This window comes from Balaenoptera borealis (genome assembly GCF_965194805.1).
Source record: "Balaenoptera borealis genome assembly, chromosome: 17".
NCBI lineage: Eukaryota > Metazoa > Chordata > Mammalia > Artiodactyla > Balaenopteridae > Balaenoptera > Balaenoptera borealis.
The window spans coordinates 19,575,381-19,599,530 of record NC_138876.1 but is presented as its reverse complement, the minus strand read 5'-3'; the positions used below and the strand labels follow the sequence as shown (position 1 = coordinate 19,599,530).

Here is a 24,150-nt window from a genome sequence, read left to right as displayed (position 1 = left end):
GATTATCAAAATAGTTGCACTATTGCCATTCATTTATTTATTTATCAAGATTAATTGAAGTCCTTTTATGAGGGAAATTGGTGTTTAGATGGCATTTAAAGCCATAGGAATGGTTAAAATCACCTCAGGATGTGTGTTCCTAGAGGACCGAGCCCTAGAAGTTTCCTATACTTATGGGTCTGAAAAAGAGAAGGAGCCAGCAAAGGAAATTGAGGAAGAGTGTCCCTCAAGAAGGTTGAAAAAAAAGAAAACTATATAAATATGGTCTCATAGCCTAGAAAATGAAATTAAGAGATAGTAGTCAGATTTGTTGAATCCTGAGATGTTGAGAAAAGTGAGAACCGAAAATTTGCCATGGACTTTGGGAAGACATAAGATGTTGGTAACCCTGGTAAAAATAATTTCAGTTAATGATTGTTCAATTACAGTCAGGTTAGCAAAGAATAGAATGTGAGGGAGTGGAAGCAATGAGTACAGAGAGTTCTTTCAAGTGGAAAAGGGAGCAGAAATCAAAATAACTGGAAAGAATTATGGGGTCTTTTAAAAGATTGGGGTTGACATATATACACTAATATGTATAAAATAGATAACTAATAAGAGCCTGCTGCATAAAAAAATAAATAAAATAAAATTCAAAAAAAAGAAAAAGATGAGTACTAAGGCACATCTGTGGGCAAATAGGAATGATCCTGTGGTGAGGAAGAAAATGAGGCTGCAGTAAAGAAAGAGAATAGTCCTGGTTTCCAGAGCATCAGTGAAGGGGAAGGCCTTACATGAGAGCAGGATACCTAGTTCATTAAGACAGGAAGAAGGGCAGAGTACAGAGGCAAATGGAAGGAAGTGCCTCTCATCAGAGAGAAGAAGATGAAGTTGTTCTTTTCTGATTATTTTTGGGGGAATTATTGCACAATGTTTTCAACTGAGAATGAGACAAGAGGAAAGGGTGGCTATCTGAAAAGGGTGGTAGAGTGGAGAATGGGGAAATAATTTTCCTGGAGAAGTGTGGTAGGATTATCAGACATTACAGAGGGCATAAATTAAAATGAGGCCAATCAGCCTACTTCTGTGCTTTCTTCCAGCATCATATAGCCTCCTAGGTGCAAGCACAGAGCAAGTGGATAGCTGAGTTAACCAGGCTTGAGTTTCACCAGGCAAAAATGGCAGGGTAAGATAGAGGGAGAGGAAAGAGAATTGAGAGCATTTGCAAGGAAGTGACTGCATTTCTGAACATGGGATCTAAGCAGGAAAGGGAGCAAAATGAAGAAAAGGGTGATGGATATTTTTTAAAGAAGTAATAGGGGAAAGTAATGGAGATCTGGTTGAGATTATGGAATTGCTTCATTGGGTATATATTTTTTTCTTTTTTTTTAAGTTTGTATTGGAGTGTAGTTGATTTACAATGTTTTGTTAGTTTCAGGTGTACAGCAAAGTGATTCAGTTATACATATACCTATATCCTCTCTTTTTTAGATTCTTCTCCCATATAGGCCATTACAGAGTATTGAGCAGAGTTCCCTGTGCTAGGTCCTTATTAGTTATCTATTTGATACATAGTAGTGTGTATATGTCAATCCCAATCTCCCAATTTATCCCTCCCCCCCTTACCCCCTGGTAGCCATAAGTTTGTTTTCTACATCTGTAACTCTATTTCTGCTTTGCAATAAGTTCATCTATACCATTTTTTAGATTCCACATATAAGCAATATCATGTAATATTTGCCTTTCTGTGTCTGACTTACTCCACTCAGTATGACAATCTCTAGGTCCATCCATGTTGCTGCAGTTATTTTGGGGGGAATTATTAAAACATCACTAGCCTGCTATTTCTTGAAACAGTTATATCACAATAATACAACTTAAACATTTCCTAATGAAATATCTAAAAGCATTTGGTTATTAAAAGATATGTTTCATATTACCAGAAGAAACTTTTTAAATTCTCTGAGTAAACAAATTACTTTTCCATTAAGATATTAAATATTATTTGTACTTAAAAGGAATTGAACAGCCATGGGTAGGGGCTGACACTCATCTGCTAAACATATTTAACCAATCACTTAATGGACTAGAATAAATAAGATCATGAGACCAAACTTTCTGGATGATGGCATTTTATTTACAATGCTTGAATGTTCTATTCCAGTAACCAAATGCCTTCAAGTCTCTCCAAGTTCTTATCTGATTAATTACATTGCTCCACAAAGGAATCTCATTAAAAGGGCAGGTGGAGTTTATCCGGGTTAGCTAGAAAAGGAATCAAATAATATTTGGGGAAAGCTTTGTTGAAATATTTGGCCAAAAGGTACTACCTGGCTAGTGTAGGAAAGTAAAGCCAGAAATAGATAAAAGCTTTTAGATTGGGGAGAGAGAGGAAACTGAGGAACTGGAAACTTTAATGATGTTGAAGAAAATATTTTATTGGAATTAGAAAACAATAGGAAGTTGTAGTTGGAGAAGCAATTCAAAGAAAAGGATTTGAATCAGCTCTGAGGAATTGTCTCATGAGGATGAAAATCCAGACGAGTGGCATAAATCACTGAAGACAGCTTCAAACATCATTTCAATTTCACTTTGTTTTTGTTTTTTTTTTTGGTGTGTTTTTCCAGAATCATGATTTAATTAAGGGAGCATATTCATTGTAGAGAATATATTGATGATTGTAAATGTGACCCCTCATTACAGCCTTAAAATTTTTGAAATACCAGAGCACAAAGATGTCAATTATATATCCAAACTACAGGTACAAAACAAGTACGTATATTTTCCATGCTCCAAAACTGAGTACACACTGTACTGTCAATAGGGAAGGCAAAGCCCTGGACTTTTGAAATCCTCTAAGCCTGGCTTTAATGCCCTACTCTTCCACTTCGTAACTGAGTAACTTCAGACAAGTTAGAGTAGGAAAGTTCTTTACGTAGTCATATTTGATTTAATTTTCTCTTCATTGACTTAGTTCCAATTGAATTTACACTTTGCAAGGACAAATATTCTCACTGAATATAGTTACTACTTTTAGTGACAAATGTATAGGTAAACATTCAGGAAAAGCCTCTTTGTGTGACCAGTTACAACGGAAAGAAGAAGTCTAAGTACCAGATTGTGTTTTTCAACTGCTTTTTGTAAATCTTCTAAGTCAGATGACTTTGAAAGTGTACTTAATAAGAAAGCTGTGTTTCAATGTGATGTGAAGATTCAAAGTCAGGGACCACATAAATGTAAATAGTGTGCAGAATAAATTACACTCTAGTTTACTGGTTCTAGTTTATTGGTTTTAAGGCTCCTGTGAAACCCTTGGTTGGGCCCCAAATGGCACAATTGTTTCCAAAAAGTAAGAAGTATTTCTCTTTTTGATAGAGTCTTAAAAGGAGAATACTTTCTGATATCATTGTCACAAAATGACTTCAGCGTAAACAGAATGAGTCTGTGATTTGCATCCCTGAGTACAGGATGAATTAGCTGGATGTCCTTTTTTATAGGAGGATGCTTGGAAAGCAAGGTGGTATCACTTAGAGGGATCTGCATTTTTATCTTCTCTCTTCCGGTTTGATCTTGGTTATGCCACTTAACCCATATCCTTATCTATAAAATTGGCATAATAATACCAAGCAAGTTGCCCAGATTCTCTACCTTTTTCACATCTTGGCACACATAATAATTGTAATATTGCCTAGCACACTAAGACAAATGGTGATGAGGTCAGAGGATACTAACCTGGGGCTTCCCAACTATGGTAAGCTGTCCAGCCTCCTTGAAGAGATCAATATCTCAGCATATTTATAACTAGGAGGACCGTATAATTTATCATGTAGATATGGACACTTCGGAGAGCAAAATTGGACACATTAATAATAACATTTGGGTTGGTACACTAGGCAGAAGGTGAAATTTAACTGAGCCAACCAGAACATGTTCAACCAAACTATAACTACATCCACAGTAAGTGGCATACTTTTAGGGAAGTTCTAGACTCAAACAATACCTGATACATTAAGCACTCAAAAGTGGTTAGCTGTTGCTGTTATTTACAGGGAAACTAAGTGCGAAGAGCTTTTCTGACCCTTGGGGAAATAATTTCTTCCAAAGGAGATACTAGTTCAGCAATAATGCCCACCATCTATTCTAGCTACTCCAACTATGCAGTCAAGGAAAACAACAACAACGATCCTAGGAATCCTATATCACCTTTTCTAGTATCACAGACTGAAGTTGCTTCAGTTTCAATCTTCTCCCTTTTTCCTTACAGCTGCCAAGAATTATCCTTGAGAGATCCCCATGAATGAGTGGCGATCTCTCTGAGACTGATATTGTTTTCTAAGTATACCACCTGTATGCTATTCATTCCCAGCCTACCCAGCCCAGGTCTCACTCTTGAACTCCATGCTGATATTCCCAATTATCTTTTGAATGTATACACCCAAATTTCCAAACCATTCTTCAAACTCTACATATCCAAAGTGAACGCTCTGCAGCCAGTGCTTCACCGACACCAGTCAGCTTTTCCCTAGTCTATGTCTCTAACTTGTGTATGGCACCGTGAAGTCTCAAATTACTCATCTGGGAGGAATCCTAGGTTCCTCTCTCTCCTATACCCTTCCTGCTCAACACAAACCCAGCCCATTGACTCTTCCTCCAAACAGCTTTCAAGTGGGCATTTCCTGTATATTCTTACTGCCCCGATTTTTACTATCATCATATCTCATCTCCTTACTGAAAATAGTCTTATTTGTTGGTCCTTATATCACTTGTACCAGCGTCTTTCGTACTGCTTACAAACGTCATCATTCTAACATGCAGGGGTGAGCATATTTTTTCCATGCTCAAAATCCTTCAATTTTATCTGCTGACGAATGAAATCCAAAATAATTTTCATCACATGGAAGTATCCTTGGGATCAGGTCTCTAAGTGTCAAGCCTAATTTTGCTCAATCCTTTTTGCATTAGACTGCATCAGATACTTCTTTTATACTATGTCAGATCTTCTCAACTCTCATCTCTTATATCAGTCATGGTCATGTTATTATGAACAGTTCCGTATAGAACTTGACTAGTTTCACCAAGGTACATTTCCAAATGCCTCACTTTGTCCTCAAGCCACATAGTTCTTCCTTCCCTAGGGCATATGTGAGGAAGCCTCTTATTATCACACTTGTGTAGCTCAACAGTGGATGTTTACACGCATGGAGCCACCTTGACATGTGGGTAATAGAGGCCTGGACCAATGGTTCAGAGACATATTTTATAAATCTCTACTGCATTATGCAGGTTTGAGCACCTGTCATCTGTACCAATGGCCAACTCAACAGTTCATATTTATGTATTTTCTCTTCTTTTTTATTCCCTCTTTCCATAATTTTTGGCCCAAGAGATTACTTCCCAAATAAATTACCTTTATGTAAGCCTTTGACTGAGGTTCTGTTTTCAAAGAAATATGAAAAACTGTAATTACTAGAAGTGTTTGTATAAAACAGACTCCTGTGATGGGATTTAAAGCTGGATTACTCATAGATAAGAAAGAACTAAAACGCTTAATACGTGCAGGAAGTGGGTGATGATAATCTTTGGCATGCAGTAGCATCATAATTATTCAATATTAAGACAGTCACATGTGGTAAATTGTGATAAGGTACAGGTAGGAGGGATGTTGGTTTATGTGGTAGCGTTTGATTGACATGGGCTCTCAATCATAAAGATTCCTCTCCATTTCATATTGTATTGGATACTTCTGTGTATCTGGACTTTGTAAACATGAAGTAGCCAGAAATATAAATACCTTTCTCTTTATACATTTAGACATGTGATCCAGAGCCAGAGAGTGAGAACTGAATTCTACAAAGATTCAGAGTACTGCCCCATTAATGAATATCTTGGTGTTGGTTCATTATATGGACAATAGTTTAAAAGGACAACTGCCATATGACAGATACAGCCACAGGTATTCCTAAAGGAGAATGCTGGGGAAAATCCTCCCAGTGGTCAGAGTTATGAGTAAAACACTTGGTTTGCTCACTTTTTATGGAGAGAGAAGTGACTTGAGGTATTAATATGTATGGATTCATGACTATTAGAAAATAGCTTGCCTATTGGTCAGGAACTTGGAATGAGTAAGATGAGAAGCAGGACAAAAAGAAAGTCTGCAAAAGATCCATATGGATAGATCTATGGCCATAGACACAAACCATGAGGAGAGGGTGAACGAGAGAGGAAACACTCAATAATAAGTGGAGAAGATGACACCCAGCCTCACTTTCTGCCAGCCTGATGCTGGCACAATGGGCTCATGAATTAAGTGGCCACAGGGGCAGACATAGAGTCTATATGCATGGACCAAATAGCATGGGAGCCTCTTTCCAACGCTGATCTAGGTACTGTTGTGGCTAAGTACCCAATCTTTACTGGAGACCAATGCTGAGCCCGCCATTGTAATGGGACACTCCCTGAGTGAAACCAGTCGCTTGGTGGCTGATTCATTACATCAGACTTCTTCTACCCTGGAGGAGGAGTGATTTATTTTTACTGGAATTATTATATATAAAGATATTGGTTTGCCTTTTCTGCCTTCAGTGCTACAGTCAGCACTACAATTGAAGGCTTACAGAATGCTTGAAATGCTATCATAGTCTTGGGATCTACTTGACTTAGTATATACTCAATCATCCAGAAGCAACTGACCTAATAGAGTAGTGGAAATGCTTATTAAACACTCGAGTAATGTGCCAGCTCACTGATGTTGCCCTTAGGGTTTCAGTACTATCTTCAGAATAAATATATTGAGCAAATGGTTAAGAGATGCTGTTGGTTCCCCAACAGGTAGAATACATGAATCCAGGAAGCAAGAGATTTACATAAAGGTAGGCACTCTTATCATCATTCTTTGATACCCACTTGTAAAATTTATGCTCAAACTCTGCTGGACTTGAGGTCCTATTTTCCTAAAGGGTTTACCTCCAAAGGAAAAAGGAAGAGTTCTACTCTATGTGAAGCTAGGATTACAGTTTAGTCACTCTGGATTCTTCATGCTAGTGAACCAGCAAGCAATGATTACAGCACTGCTGTGGGTAATTGATCCTGGTTTCCAGGAGGAGCTAGGGTTGCTGCTATACAAAGGAGGTAAGTTGGAATATATTTATTAACCAGTGAATTTACTTGGAGTTCTGTACCCACTGAAAATGATGAATGGGCAAGTATAGCAACCATGACCTGACAAGGACATGAATCCCAAGCCCTCAGGATTGAAGGTCTAGGCCATATCATTAGGCGAGCAACCTTGACCACTGGGAAAGACTACTAGACCAGCCAAACTATAGGCCTCATCCTTAGATGAGGAAAATATTAAATGGATAGTGTATTCGTTTCCTCAGGCTGCTATAACAAAATCCAGAGACTGCGTGGCTTAAACAACAGAAATTTGTTTCTCCTAGTTCTGGAAGCTGGGAAGTCCAAGATTAAGGTGTTGGCCCACGTGGTTCCTGGTGAGAGCTCTCCTCCTGGCTTGTAGATGGTTCCTTCTCACTGTGTGCTCACATGGCCTTTTCTTGGTCCAGGTGGTGAGGGAGCGGGAGGGAGCAAGCTCTTTGGTATCTCTTCTTATAATCCTACTGGATTAGGGCCCTACCCTTGACTTCATTTAACCTTAATTTATAAAGGCCTTATCTCCAAATATAGTCACACTGGGGGTTAGGGTTTCAGTGTATAAATTTTAAGGGGACATAAACATTCAGCCCATAACAGATAGTATAGGATTGAGAGAATGAATTAAAATCATGTGCCTCAGGACCAGTTACAGCAGCAGGAACTGGAGCTAGTTCCACTAGTGTACTTCTAATAACTGACTACTATTTTGAATGGGATTTTATGATGGATTGGACTAATGGAAGGCCAAAGTGGACCTGAGCAGTATAAGAGGTAGATGGTACTGGAAGAGGATGATATTGGATATCTCTTGTGCACAACTTCAAATCCTCTTAGAGCAGTTATGAGACACATAAGTCTCCAACCCTCAGGCTCAAGCAACAAGTTGCTTGTAGCAGTGGCCAATTAGACAATGCAACCTTGAACTGGCTTATCTTCCTTTTCTGTTTCACTTTCCCTTGTCCATCACTTTTGCTTTGGGAGATCAGTTTCTAAATACAGTATTTTCACTCAAGAATTTGTCTCGGGGGAACTCTTGCTAAGACATCTACTTTAAATAATATTCCCAAAATAAGTACAGTACTTAGCAAAGGGACTGATGCATGATATGGACCCAATAAATATTTATGTAATGAATACTGGTCTCTGGACATGCCATGCTCTTTCTGGATCTTTGCTCAGGAATTTATTTCTAACCCAAGCACCTCCATCAGATTTATCACCTGTAAAACTCCTGCTCATTTTTCAAATCTTAACTCATTTGCAACTCTACAATGTAAACTCTCTGAGTCTCTGTAGGAAACATAATGCAATTTGGTGACCAAACGATTTGATTTCTGGAAATACTGAAAGCGTACATTTCCCAGTCAGCACTGCATGTAGCTAGGACCATGTGGCTGAGTTCTCGCTAGGGAGATGTGAGCAGAGGCGATCAAAGAGATTTACGACCCTAGCCATAAAATCTTATGCACGATTTTCCATTTTCTGTTTCTGACTATGCAGTTGTAAGTGAAGGATCGAAGATGACAAAACTATAAGTTGGAAGCAATCTGGCTCCTGGTTTATCACTTGGAAGGGAGTTGCCTAGAACTATCACCAAACCACATTAAACTTTACTTGAGTGAAACGTAAATTTGTGTCAAGCCCCTAAGATGTCAGTCTTTATTTCTACTTCAGTATAGCCTACTATGCCATAACTAGTATATTCCAGGCAGACATAAAGAGTTTCTCTGTGTTCCTGCTGGACTCAGATGTATCTGTATTAAATAAGTAAATATCAGTTCTAATAATCTCATTTCATTTCCACTCATTTGACTGTAACCTTTTTGGATTCCCTAATGCTGGTACTACATTACATAGTTACTGACTGGATGGATGGAGAAGGGTGTATAGATTTACCTTGTAGGGTTCTAGGAGAAAAGTATTTGGAAATTATTTGGAGATATATTTTGATTGACTAGGAAAAAAAAGTTACTAAAAATTTTAGCCAGTTGTCCAAACTGTTCAACTTACTAGTGAATTAATTAAGTCCAGGGAAGTTAAAGGACTTGCCCAAAGCATGTTCTCAACAGAACTGGAAGTAAAATTGAATCTCTTATCTCTGACGCCAGTACTTTATTACATTAAAATTCAGAGAGTCTGAGCAACCAGAACATCAAATATGCAATAGATCTGAGTTCAAATCCTGACAATTTAATAATTATGTGTTTTTAGATTAATTACTTAATCTGGCTCAGGAAAGTTTTCTCATTTATAAAAATGGGATATGATATCTTCATAGATTTTCATGAGATTGTGTTAAATACTGAGCCTGGTACAAATTTGCAATTGTTATTCTCATATTTATTATAATTTTAATCATTACAAAAATATTTCTTATTCAAGTCTATTATTTACTTTACTGGTACGGTATTAAGTACATTTCAGCTACATTGTATGTCAGAGAGTTTTTGGTAGCTAAATTGAGAATGTGAATCCTATGGAAAAATGCAGTTCAAGGCCCAAACCAGTGAATTCTAAGCGAATTATGGAACACAATAATTTTTTCAAACTGGGAACTCTCTGGAAAGATATTTTTATAAATGTGACTCCAGTCAGTTGCAAGCAGTGAGTGGAAGAGGTATGGGAAAGAGCGAATCTGGGAACTCACTGTGGAGCCAGAATGCCATTCCCCTTCTTAGCTTCCTAGTTTCCATTTTACTCTGAATTAGTATTCTTCATGATTCCCATGAAAATGAGTAATCTAGTAAATGTAAAACTATAGGGTCAGGGAAGGGCTAAATTGACTGAATCATTATCAAAAGAGTAACTTTTGTGTCACTGGGATTCAGCTTGTGCTTAAGTTTTGGGCCTATGATAGCTCAGAGGTTTGCAGTTGTTCAGGGAGGTGTTCCTAGAGAGTAGCCGTGGAATGATCACTCCAGGAACCTGGGTGCTTGGGACGCTGGTGTGTGTCTCATGGGAGGCATCAAGACAGGTGTGTGTGTGATGATCTAGACTCTGACACACCTGGATAATAAATCCTGGCTATGTCTCTTAATATCTTTGTGATCATGAGAAAGTTAATTCAACCTTCTAAGACTCAGTTTCCTCACGTATAAAATAGGGATGATGATACCTGCCCCCATCAAATTGTGATGATTAAATATACAGCACCTAATAGGTACTCAAAAACAATTCCTTCCCTCCCTCCCTCCCTCCCTCCTTGCTTCCTTCCTTTCCCTCCTTGCTTCCTTATTAAGCAAGAGTGAAAAGAGATAGCCTCAATTAGTAAATCTAATTAGCAAATTCATTGAGCACTAACTTGGAATTCCTGAATACAAACACACACACAGTCCCATTTTCCTCCTTTGGGGCAGTGCCTTTCATACCCTGATATCTGCTGCTGTCAACACTGACCGATAAAATTCACCTTTGAGATTCATTTCAATAAAACCCCACAGACACAGACAGGTGAGTGAGGGAGGAAGGGACGACTGGCTCAGAACCTTCTATGCAAATCCCTTCCCCTTAAGAACAGATTTTGTGGAAAGTTAGAATAAAGCCTATAGAAGTGACAGATTTCAGGGGGCACAGCACAAGTGGGGATCTGGCTTTTATTTCCATTCTGTTCCTTTGGGAAACTGAGTAAATCACCTTTGATCTGCTTATCTGCGGATTAAGGATTAAACTTACTTCAAGAAGACTGAAGACTGTGATTTGGCTCTTGATGGTTGTAAAGCAGTTTAACAACTTACTCAGAAATGAAGCAAAGAAAGCTTAGCTTTTTAATGCTGTCTTTATTAAAGTTAATTTTTAAAAAACTCACCCTAGGGCTCATAGTATGTGCTAGGAAGTTATCTAATCCTCACAACTACTGTATGATGTAGGCATACTATCATTCTACCTTTTACAAATGAAGAAACTGAGGCATAAAGAATCTAAGTAACATGTCCAAGGATGCATTACTAGGGAGTGGTAGAGTTGGAATCTGAATCCAGGAAATAGGTCTACCAGAGACTTTGAGCTTAACCATTATGCTCTACTACAGAGTTTGGCAAGTGGGTTTAGCAACTCAATTAAAAGGCAACGCATCACAAGAAAATGTGTTGCATTTTTTGAGAAGTTTTTATTGCATATTGAACCTCTAGTAAAGTCTTATTTGGCATGGCAGAGAGTAAAAGTTGCCAATTATTTCTCAAGGTGTTGGCCTTATAAAAAGAAAAGACTTTTCTTCACTTGATAGTTATATATTTCTCTTCTACCTATATAAATTCCATAGAAGAGAGGTCTTCTACATGAGGTATGAGAATGGGTGTGCACAGAGCAATCCATTGAGGTACAAGAAGAAATACTAGAGCATTTATTTATTTTATCTCATTTGTTCCACTGTTAGTGACTTTTAATAAGCAATGTATTATTTATCATAGTAGTTCTATGTAATTTATAAATTCATATTATACTCATATTGGAGATTAATCCTCAATAATATCTTTTCCGATAAAGAAGAATATTACAACAAAGTTGGAGACCCTAGAATTTGGGAAACTAACCTTTAATGCTTTACTACGGTGAATCAATTTACACTTTCACAGGATAATTTAAGCTGCCGTCTAAAGAATCACTGGATTTATGGGCAATAACAAAGCTACCAATATTTCTGAGGGATTCACCATAGCGCAGAATTTTGAGATTTCTACCATAGAATCTAATGCATAATAAACTCTCAAAGGATATAGTAGGAAGGAAAGGAGGGAGGAAGGGAGGGAGAAAAGGAGGAAGGAAGGAAAGAGAAAGGGAGGGAAGAAGGAGGAAGAGAAGGAAAGGTGACTTCTTCTTTACACAGCATTTTATCTTTAAGATTACAGATTTTGTAAACACTCTTGATCTTTTCCCCACAGCTAGGAACCTCTCTTAATAAGAAACACAGACTATCCTTGGGTTCATCCTATTGCAGTGTTCATCTTAAACAGAACATATCTGAGATTTGCTGAGAGTTGAGGGAAGCAGTCGCACACTGCTGAGGATATGGCACTTAGCAGACACGCAACAAATTTCTATTTAATGAATAAAAGTATGTCTCCTATTTATTGTGTGCTAACTACGTAATGGGCACTGTTGCAAGCTTTACACATATTATTTCCTTTGAGCCTCACAGCATCATTAGGAATCAGGTTCTATTAACCTCACTTAATAGACAGATGAGAAAATAGAGACCAGAGAGAGTAAGTAATTTGGCCAAGGTCACACAGCTAGTGGCAGATGCAAGATTCACACCGACATAATCTGGCTTCCAAACCCTTGCTCTGAAACCGCTACATTACTACACAGGACCTCTCCCATCTCTTCCCTCTTTCACATTTTTAAACTTCTTTTCCCCTTTAAGGGATACCTTTGAGTTTCATTTTAATATACTTATCCTGGATTTTGCAAGGTGGGGAGGAGAGGTAATGCCATGGGAGAATTCCCAGAATACTACGGAAAAATTAGTTAAAACCAATACCACGAGTATAATGAGGGACATTATCATGAGCACTCACATCTTGTGTTGGTTTAACACTTCATTTTTCAAAGTACTCTTATATATAATACTTTTATATTTAACATTTAACACTTTCAGAATAATTTCCCGTTTCTGACAACGAAGGAATTTTTGATGTAAGGTTTAGCCACAGTCACAAAGCTAGGGCATGAATGTGGATCATCTGATATTTGGTCTTGTGCCCTTTAAATAATTGATCCAACTGATACCCTTTGACAATGGGCAATTTGGATGGATAACTGCCCTCAAAACTGTACTAATAACAATTCCTTGCATTTGTAGAGAGCCAGATTAGCAAGTAGGGTCCATACTAGCTTTGACTTATTGGTGGTGATCAGCTGTGTTGAGAAGGATTCTGAGGCTGAAACTCAGCTCTGTCAAAATGAGTGCAGTGATTGATTTGTTGTGACTTTCACAGGTACATAGGCAGTGATTGAGGGAAAACTTACAGCATATTCACTGAACCTCTTACTGAGATTTATGCTTTGGAATTTGCTCTCTTATTTATTGCTTCTTCCAGATAGAGTTATCCCTTTGATGATTCTATAACACTATAGGCATACTTCTGTGATTTTATATTAATAACTGTATAAATATCTAATGATACTTTGCTCATTCTCACTCTTGAAATCAGAGACCTTGTGTATCTGGGCATTTCTTCAGCCTGACACAAATCCTGGCAGATAGTAGGCCTCAATAAATAGTTACTGAAAAATTTACGGCTAAAAATAATTTTGTGAGATGAATATTATTAGCTATCTGTTTGAGATGGCTGAGAATTCTGTGAAAGCCATCTTGAGTTGATACAGAGTTAAGGAACTTTTCCTCTGGACTGTCTCTTAAGATGTAAGTGACTTACCTCATGACCATTGGGACTTCTCAAAGCCATTAGTATTCTAGGAGAGGACAGAAGAGTTCTGAAGTTGCTCCCTCTAACTGACCTACTGTACTTTGTTTGGAATTAAACTTCCTGTGTTTCCTGCAAACTTCATCAGTTCCCCACAAACATGAAAAGAAATCGTTTCCACCGAGCCATCTTGCTAGGAGACCTTTACTAAAATTGTCCTGGAGAAGAAATTATTCTTCACCCCTGGGGTCACTTGGTAGCTAAAACAGACTTCTCCTTTTTCTTTTAATCTGTTCTACTTCACTGCCTCCTTTTTTGTGTGTTGTTGAAGGTATTGCCTTATTTACTTTGATGGTTTCTCAACTAATTGAATACAGAAGTGAGTTCTTTCTTCCTTGACTCTTTTGGATGTTTCTACTTCCCCAAGGGGAAGGGTCCCCACCAGACAGCTTGACTTTGAGATACATGCTTATTGAAACTACTTTAAAAGTTGTTATTTATGAGGCTGTTAAAAGTTTGCACATTTGGCTGAAACAGAGAACGGCTGGAGTGATACCAGCCTTGGCTTGTGGCGGTAGTATTCCTAATTTATAGAAAGGGAGAATCATCTCTAAAGACAAAAGGATGGATATATCCTGTGGCTTGATATTTAGGTCTCTGTGTATTGTGATCAAAAGGGTCCTAATATGATTAAAAAAAACAACAACAACAACTAAGGAATTACTTGCATATGAAGATAAGGAGCACAAGCTAAGTCCAAATCAGGTAGAAACATTACCGAGGAGAAAGAAGTAATTGTCTTAGAACCGAATCCTTCCTTCTGACACAGAGATGACTTGTTTCTGGCCCCATAGTTACCAAATATTTTCTGGTTCTTTAATACATGTGCCCATGTGTATATACATACACACAACCCACAGAAGAGGAGAATCTTCCATAACTGGTCATAATAGTATATATTTTGCCACTCTGTTTCCTCCATCCTCGTCCTCATCCTCATCTACCTCATCCATTTTATGAAACACTTTCAAAAAACATTTTCTTCAAGATAAGGATTTTATTTGACAAGTTATAAAATTCTAAGAAAAGAGTCTCACTGCCTTCTCCTTCTGCACACTTGACAGGTACCCAACGAATCTCCAGGGCTCAGGATTTTCCAAGAGTCTATGTTTAGTATGCAGTATGTGTAATGAATCATAGTGTCCACCTGTAAGTGTCATAAACAGATGGTATAAATATGCTTGCATATTGTGACTCAAAACACATCTCCAGTTTTAGCTGGAGTTCAAACAATATTCGCAGTTCCAAGAAACCTGTGGCTTGCAACTTCCGGGTCAGTGGGAGGAGAATACCGGAAAAGGGAAAGCAAGTTCGCTGTCAGTCCAGGCTGTCAGTGCAGTGAGGGGAGATAGTCAAGGGGGGGAGGAGTGACAGGAAAACCTGTTTTCCATTTGCTCTTGAAGCCATTCATTTTAAGGACTCCCAAGAAATTGGTCTTTGGATCCTATGGGAATGGGTGGCATCACACATGCTCCTCTGTCGTCCTGGAAGGTCTTTCTCTCCTTTCTTTCCACCCGCTCCTGTTTTTTGTTTGGTTTTTGTTCCCCGCCCCCCCCCCCCCCGCCCCCGTTTGTCTCTACTCTCACTCATCAGGTCTCAGCTTCAAAGCTTTTTTCCTGAGGGAGGGGAGGTCTTCCCAACCCAAGGACATGCTCAGATGACACACAGGAGGGGTATCCTCTAGGGCAGGGATTGTGCTGCCTCCCACATTGATGAGTGCCTGACACTGGGCACAGACAGTGCTTGGCATTTTTTTTTAACTTTTTATTTTGTATTGGAGTAGAGTTGATGAACAGTGTTGTTTAGTTTCAGGTGTACAACAAAGTGATTCAGTTATACATATACATGTATCTATTCTTTTTCAAATTCTTTTCCCAATTAGGTTGTTACATAATATTGAGCCGAGTTCCCTGTGCTGTACTGAAGGTCCTTGTTGGTTAACCATTTTAAATGTAGCAGTGTGTACATGTCGATCCCAAACTCCCTAACTATCCCTCCCTCCCACCCTTTCCCGCAGGTAACCATAAGTTTTTGTTCTCTAAGTGCTTGACATTTAATACATCGTGTTCATTTGAAGGCCTAACCCAAGAAACAAGCAGTTAATAAAGCTTTGCAGCCCAGTTAAAATTTCAATTTGATGTTATCTGGCTTCTTAAAGAGTGATAAGAATTGACTTTTGAAAAAAAAAAAAAAGAAAGAAAAGAAAGGAAGAAACAAAGAAAGAAAAAGGAAACTGATTCATCATTGATGCTATGAGGTTTCATTCATTTCTCAGTATGTCTCCCTCACAATACCGAAATCAAGTATCCTATCCTCTTCAAAGTCTTGTCTGACCTCCCCAGACAGGCAGTAGTCCTCTCTTCCGTGATCACACAGGGCTTATTCATAGCCTGGCTTCTTTATCTCCTTTTATCCTGCCCTACTAGGTCGCTAGCTACTTAAGGTTGTGAACTGGGTCTTTGGTTCTTCCGCCTCATTCTACCTTTCCTAGGACCTAGCATATTGTTTAGCATAGGGTAAGCACTCACATTTGCTGAAATGATTAAATGTTGGTGCAAAAAATAGAACATCTATTCATTTAACCAACGTTCAATAAATATTTATTGAGAACCCAACTGTTTACCAGGAACTGTTTTTGGTGCTTGGAATACATCAATTAAAAATTCCCTATTCAAATAAACATTTTAGAAGTTTTTAACTTTTCCAAAAGCTAGAGTAATGGTTTCCAGGTTTGTTTTGTAACTGTGTTTACCTAAGAGATGCACACAGATACCTAGTACAGGTTGCTAAATACTAGGTGTTAAATTCCAAGGTTGTGATTAACAGTTAAGCTTAATAGTATCTCTACAGTTATGGATGAACCTAGTACCCTGAAGCTGTGTATTCAATAAAGGCAATACAAAAAGGTAGCTAAGTTAGCAAATGATTTCTGTTTACCAGTTTACCATGGGCACAAGTATAATGGTGAAGATTCTTTTCATTTTTTCATTATAAGCGTCCTAAAATGGCCTGAAGATTAAAAGGCTAGCAATCTTGAATCAGTTCCAAAAATTGTACTTAATTAAATTTTGTTTTTTTAAAAGTGCCTAGTCCTTCTTGAGAAACTAAGCTTCTCTTTAGTGTGCATAAATCAAATTCACCTAGAAATATATTGTTTTTGTATGTTTGTTTTAAACTAGAATCATTAAAAATGCACAAGAATTTCATGCTGTGCAATCTTTATCTTTTCTAATGATGCCACTTCAGTTGTAGAGTGTTTAAACAACTAGAACTTGCTCATTACCAGCCATTTTGACATTGTGGATGATATATGGAATATAGCAATTCATGTCAATTATTATCCACTGGCATACTTCATTTCTGAGCCAGTAAGCACAAATTTTAGGAGCAAACCTTCAGTGTTAATTGGAAAATCAATAAACTTCTGATGGAATGAATTTTGTACTTTCTATTTCCTTAATTTTACAAGCTGCCTCCATTTAAATCCATGATGTTAGCCCCATTACTATTATTTTGGGGAAAGGCAGATGGTGACTTTTTATTCTTCTATTCTGTCAAGGGGACATGTATTACATTATTTCCAGATTTATACTAACAGGACTTAAACTTTCTTAAAGGGCTTCACAGCACTGCAGACTTCATAAACAGGTCCTCTCATTTGTCATAGAACTTTAGTCCCTGCAGCAATTATATCTAAGATAGGGACATTCTAAGGAGTTTAGGGGCAGAGAATGAATGTCCTCTGTAATCAAAGCATAGGGGCTGGCAGGAATTACTCCTGCTGGAGCCGGTAGAGGCTGAAGGCTTCCCTCTGGAGGGAAGTGGAATAGGCAGGGTTTCATCCTGGCTGAATCTGCATCTCAGGTCAAGGCCTTAGAAATCCTATAAACTTATTAACCACCATCACCTTATGTTCCTGGGAAGACCCATCCTTAACAAGACTGTGAAATAACAAAGTTCTTTTATGGTCCAGTTTCTCTTACCAGATCCATCAACTGCAACATTGTAGAAATATTACTAGAGTTAAATTTTGACCCCAATTTTGAGCCTGACTCTGTCATTTATCAGTGACATGACTTGGGGATATCAATACACCTCCGTGAGACAATATGTTCCTCTGTACCATGCAGCCAACAACACATAATCCACAGGTTTGCTGCGAAGATTACATAGGTTGACGTCTGTAAAACAGCTTAGTCAACTGATCTATATTCTTGATCATCATTACGCATAAAGCTGGCTTTGGGACAAAAATCGGCAAGACCGTCTCATGGTTTGGTATTGCTCCCTCCGGCAATCGTCTGCTCAAATGCCAAGATTCCTCTCGCCTCTCTCCCAGCAACATCTGAATAGAATATCTTGATGTTTCAGAGAAAAATAAAAGCTGTTAACTGTCAGACGGTGATGGAATTGTCAAAAGTAAATTAGATCTGCCTCATAAATTGTTCTGTTTGTTCTGTGACAATTTAAGCACTGGCCAGTTTTTTTTAAGGAGAGCAAATGAATAACAAAGAAACTATCAGCATCCCCTTCCAGACAGGCAGGCCCCTCCTACAGTCAAGCATTTGTGCCCCTTAAACCTTTTATTTCCCATCTAAGTCTGTGCTGGATAAAACAGCAAAGATACAAAAATCTAGGTGAAATGTTAGCGTTATATAAAAACGATTTCAGCGCTAAGCAGAAGAAATTGCTTGAGGTGGGGAAGAGGTAAAAGAAGAGTTCATCATTCATGCAGCGTAACGACACTGGGAAAAGCAGCCCATTTTTTTCACATCCCCCATCCTATCTCTAAGGAAATCCTTTAGGCTCTTCCTTCAAAATAGATCTAGGGACTTCCCTGGTGGCGCAATGGTTAAGAATCCGCCTGCCAATGCAAGCGACACGGGTTTGAGCCCTGGTCTGGGAAGATCCCACATGCCGCGGAGCAACTAAGCCAGTGCGCCACAACTACTGAGCCTGTGATCTAGAGCCCGCGAGCCACAACTACTGAGCCTGTGAGCCACAATTACTGAAGCCTGCGCACCTGGAGCCCATGCTCCGCAACAAGAGAAGCCACCACACTGAGAAGCCCGCACACCGCAACGAAGAGTAGCCCCCACTCGCCACAACTAGAGAAAGCCCACGCAGCAACGAAGACCCAACACAGCCAAAAATAAATAAATAAATTTATTAAAAAAAAAAAAAAAGATCTAGAAAGTGACCAACTGAGAACTTCTTACCACCTCCTCTTCTTCCACCCTTGTATGAACTACAATCACCTATCGCCTGGATTGTTGCAGTAGCCTTCTAATCAATCCTCCCCAGACTATTCTCAACTCAGCAGTCAGAGTAATCTTTCTAAAATGTAAGAAGGGTCGTGACATTCTTCTGTTAAAAAAATCCTCCAGTGGCTTACATCTCACTGAGTAAATGCCAAAATCCTGAAAATGCCAGGAGACCCTCCTTACCCAACTTCTGTCTTTCTGGCATTGTCCCCTATTAGTCTTCCCTTGCTCACTCTGGATTCCTTGATCTTCCTCATATTCAGCAGGGACCTCCTGCTTGAGGACCTTTGCACTGGCCACCTGATCCACTGGAGGCAGCTACCGTCATCCGTGCTCGTCCCTCAGACACCCACCTGGTTGTACGTGCACCTGCTTCAAACCTTTCCCTAAATATTGCTGCCTGAATAAAGCTCACCCAACTACCCTATTTAAAACCACAAACCACTTCCTTCTTCCCAATATTGCTGACTCCGCTGTGTTTTTTCTGTAGCACTAATCACTGTGTAGTATGCCATATATTTTACCTATTTACTCTGTTTATTATTTATTGCCTGTCTTCCATCCATTTCCCCCAATATAAATTCCAAGAATGCAAGGATTTATATTTATTTGTTTTATTTATGTATCCCATTTGTAGAATGAATAAATGGATGATATTCCTGACCAGATATTTTTGAGGTTGGTATTTTTAAAGGAAACTTCAGAGAGAAGCAGAGAGCTTGGTAGAGAGTACTTTTTAAATGTGGTGAGTTAAAAGTTAAAAGTGAGTGAGTTGTAGAAGGAGAAATGGTGCCATAGAATTTAATGAACAGAACTAAAACTGAGATTATATATGTTCCAGAGAATGGCTTAAAACCCCCAGTTTCTAAACGTGTTAAGTACTCAGCTTAGTTCTCCCTTTGTGATTCCTGTGAAAATTGGAAAATATTCTGGTTTTAAATTTTAGTGATGTTGAAAGAATGGATAACATTTAGTGAAACAGAACAATGATGTTGTTTCTGTTAGAATGTATATCTCAATCATTACATCTTTCAGCAAAAGAAGCCTCCCATTCTGTATTTATCTTTAAGTCAATTTATTTGATGTAAAGACAATCTGTGAAAGCTGCAATTACAGACCCTCATTTGAAATCAGAGAATAGCTTTGTAAGAGGCAGAAGCAGTATTTTTGTTGCTGTTTTTGTTTTAAGAGAGGCTGTGACAGTCCTGTACTGCAGCTGCTTTTGTCCAGAGCTAGACACTGCAGGTCAAAACCTCACATGGACACATATTCCTTCTGGGAGGTCTTGTTTGTCAGAAACATGCTAATATGATAAGGGCTGGGAGGTGAAGAGTATACAGCACAGTTTAGATTTTAAATTGGTTTTGTTGTGAGAAAAAACTGTGACTTTTTCAGGCTTCCATTTCAAGAAAGTGTTTTAAACTTTGTGTTTCCATGCCTCTGGTTGGGTAGGGGACAGTAGCTTTTGACAAAAGACGAAGTTGATGGTTACCTAGCATTTATTTCTTACCCATTCCTAGAATATTCTTTGGGACCTTTGGTCTCACTTTTTATGAAGAAAGGCTTCAAGAATTGGGAAAGGTGGAAGTGGAACAAATTAGGAAAAAACATTTTTTATTAATTTTAGAGCTTTCCCAGAGATTGGGGGAGATGACATTTTACTAGTGGTCTTTAATAGTGGGACCCCTTGTAGGGCCTCGATTATGTGTGTGACCTCAAATGGGAATGGCCACATGGACTGTCTTGGGATGCTGGGCGCTGACTATTAAGGCTCAGCCCTGAAGGTAGAATTGCCTCCTCCCGCCCCAACACACAAAACACATACACGTGGACACACAAACACACATACACAAATGTGCACACAGACACATCTATAATGCTGTGCCACCACCTGCTTTTAAGGGTAGTGGGCAGAGTGACCTTCACTGAATGTCCTAGATGGCATGAAACCTCTACTGTTCTTGTATTACACTGAGGAGGAGGTGTCATATTGAAGCTTGGTTACATTTTCTTACTTTTTTCAGAAACATGGAGGGTCAGAACAGGCCATCTGATTTACTGAAAGAGAATAATGTGAAATTTCTTGCTTCCAAGTTTTGTAGAATAAAAGTTATACTTGTTAAAATGGTTCGAAAGGGAACCTGAGGGAAGTTTTATAATTTATCAAGTTCTCACACTAGTCTTTTTTAAGCTACAAGAGGTCTGGGCAAGACCATTGACATGTAATCTCTCAACCCAGTTACAGTGAGCTGGGAGTTTACATGGATTATTATAACTAACAAAAAGATCCCACTTTCTATAAGATATTCATACAACTGAGGTAACATGTATTTGCATCTGCATAGTACCATACTTCAGAGCTCGGTCTCCAGCTCAAATCTACAGTGTCTATTCCTTCCAGAATGTGGAAATTGACTGTGAGGTCATGCATTTGATCTTTGCTTTCCAAAGCTAAATGGAAAGAAAGTGATACTGAAATATCTAGCAATTCAATCCACTGAGTGGAAAATCTGAAATATTCCAGTCCAACATTTGTTTTCAAATTTACCACAGAGATTATTTTTTAAAGTTTTAGCTGCTATTGCCTCTATTACATAATGCTTGGTACTGCACTCTGCTGAGAATAAACAAGTACGAACACCAGCATTTCAAACATGGGTTCTGAGCTCTGTGGGTTTGTGGGAAATACTTTCTGTGGTTAATTCCCCTGGGCCACCCACCCCTGTGGCCTTAGGTCAGGAACTTCTTACCTGAAACAGTTCCTGGTGTACTTCATAGTGTAATGGTGGGGCAAGATGTTAGGGGAAACTTGGGCTTCCAAAAAATCGACAGTACGGACACCAAGCGCAAAGTGACTAAGCACTCGGCTTGACCACATCACAGTGTGGGGTTTGAGGATTCACTTCTGGGAACCTCCAGTTCTTGAGAAAGGAGAAGATGTGGTGCAAATGAGTGTTCACAGAAGCTCAGATGTTTGCTTAAAATTTATTACAAACTGTATTACTCCAGGCTTCTTGTGCTTATGCAGCAGACATAGACCCAACTCAACCTTAACACATGAGCAATGTTAGAAAGCACCAAGACTCTATCCTGGCGCCTTTGAAAGCCAAGCTCCTTGACAGCATGGTTTACGATCACTCCTCATCTTTACATTCTCTCATCATCTCATTCTTTCATCATCCCATTCTGTCTGTAACACAGCAGTATAATTTATGCTTACATTATGTCACGTCAACAGAACTCACTTGGATTGCTCAAACCATCCCATTGCCAGAGCCATTGGACATTTATTAGTCCTTATCCCATTTAATCTTCCTTCAGTACTTGGCGTAGTTGACTAGTTCCTGTTTCTCGAAACGTTCTCTTCCTCTGATTTTGACAGTACCTGGTTCAACATCTTCTCAATTATCTTCTTTTCAAGTATAATTTTATTGAATGACTGTTCTGCATTATGAACTCATACAAAAAGTAGAAGTCATGATGAGTTGAGAATCATTTTTGCAGTCCTGGGCATTGCCCTAGGGTCTTTGACTTTGCAGAGCTATATAGAAAAGTGTTTAAAACCATGGCTATTACAACCAATCTATCTGAGTTCAAATGCTAGCCCTGTCATTTGGTGGCTGTTCAGCAGGGATTCCTCAGAGAGCAGACTCTGAGATGAAGATAGGCGTGTAGGATGTTAATTAAGGAGTGCTCTTGAGATCAACACTGTGGGGATTAAGGAGGGAAGCAGGATTGGGCAAAAAAAAGCAGTAGAGCTATGTGGATTCTCATCAAAGCCAAACCTGTGTGAAGCTGGGATGGGCTTTCAGAGTTAAGTGAAGCTGGGGAGGGCCTTTGTAACCCCGCATCTATCAATCATTGGTTGCAGGCTGCCACTAGGAAGGGTATCATGACTTTGGGCAATGTGGCTGTCTTCCCTTACTGGGGCTAGGAGCTGAGGACTGTCAGGTAGCAACGCTGCCAGCCATTAGAGGCATATGTCCTGATCCTGAAGGGAGTCTGGGCAGAGCTTCACAGTTTGCATTACCATAGCTCTATATCCTTGGGGAAATTATTTAAATTCTCTGTGCCTCACTTTCTATAGCTATGGAATGGGAATAATGATAGTACCTACCACATGGGTTTGTTGTGATGGCTTAAAATGATATCTGGCACATAGTAAGTGCCTGGTAAAATCAGTTATTATCTTAATTCCATAGCCACTCAAGATAGCTGCAGAAATAACCTACTGCTACAGGGCTAAATTCAATAGATTGCCAAACCATAAGCATGCTCACATTCAATCCATGCATTCTATTGATTCTTTGTTTTAAATGTCTTTCTTACTCGTGACCTCTTCTCCAGCCCCAACCTTGCTACTTCTCTGGGTCAGATCCTTAGTTGCTGTTGTCGAGACTAATGTGTTTGCCTCCAATCTTTCTCCTTCCCAAATAATCCTTTATAGATAGCTAACGATCTTTTATACAATTTCAAACCCAACCATCATTTTCCTGCTTAAAATCCCATTTCCAATAAAGCAAAGTACAATTTTCTTAGCATATGGACAACCATATCATCTATTGCCACTCCCTTATATGTAGCTAATTTTCCAGCAACAGCTAATTACTCTTTTTTTTATTGAAGTAAGTTGATTTACAATATTGTGCTAATTACTCTGAAGTCATCAATCTCTTGCATAGCTCTGGGACCTTAACCGATTGTTTTGTGAGTTTAACTTCTCTCCACAGCTAAAATATCTTCTCTTCTATGAAGCCTTCTCCAACTCATATATGTGAGTGTAGAAATACACGCAGACTTTCCTTTCTCTGCCGGTGGAAAAATTACTTTCTCTCTCCTCTATGTTACCCTGCCTCCTCTATTCAGCCTGGATTAAAGTCCTTAACATGTTGTCTCATAATGTCTTATGGTGAGCCCTGAGATTGGACAGTCCTAGGTTTAAATCCTAACTCAGCCTTTATTAGTTAAGTGACCTTGGACCAATTACACGCTTGATTTTCTCAGCTTACATTGGAAGTTCCCTGTCAAGATTAAATGAGAAAATGTGTACAAAATGCACTAAGCATGTACTCAGTATTAACAGATACGAGTATTATCATGGTTGCCTGCATGTCTCCTCCATTTAGTTACGAGCTCCTAAGAGGAGCTTTATCTTATACGTCTTGGTTTCCTTGACATCTAGGAGAGTGTCTGGCACATTAAGTGACTAATTGCTGGATACATGGTTAAGGAAAGGTTTGATACATATCATATATCATACTGAAATTGCACAGTAGTGTAAAGGACAGACTTTTGGAAAAAGTGAAATGTCAAGTGTATGACACAGAAAC

The 24,150-nt window shown here is 38.8% G+C and overlaps 1 protein-coding gene across 6 annotated transcripts in view; it reads left to right on the top strand.

Moving 5' to 3' along the window:
* The window catches only part of COLEC10 (collectin subfamily member 10), a 184,270-nt gene that overhangs the window by 74,287 nt on the left and 85,833 nt on the right, over positions 1-24,150 (top strand). The window contains exon 3 of one of the 6 annotated variants that reach the window (XM_082364441.1): positions 6,808-6,848. The exons of the other annotated variants lie outside the window; for them this stretch is intronic. The gene's annotated coding sequence lies outside the window, so the exon portion shown is untranslated. The remainder of the gene's footprint in view (positions 1-6,807; positions 6,849-24,150) is intronic. 6 annotated transcript variants of the gene reach the window in all.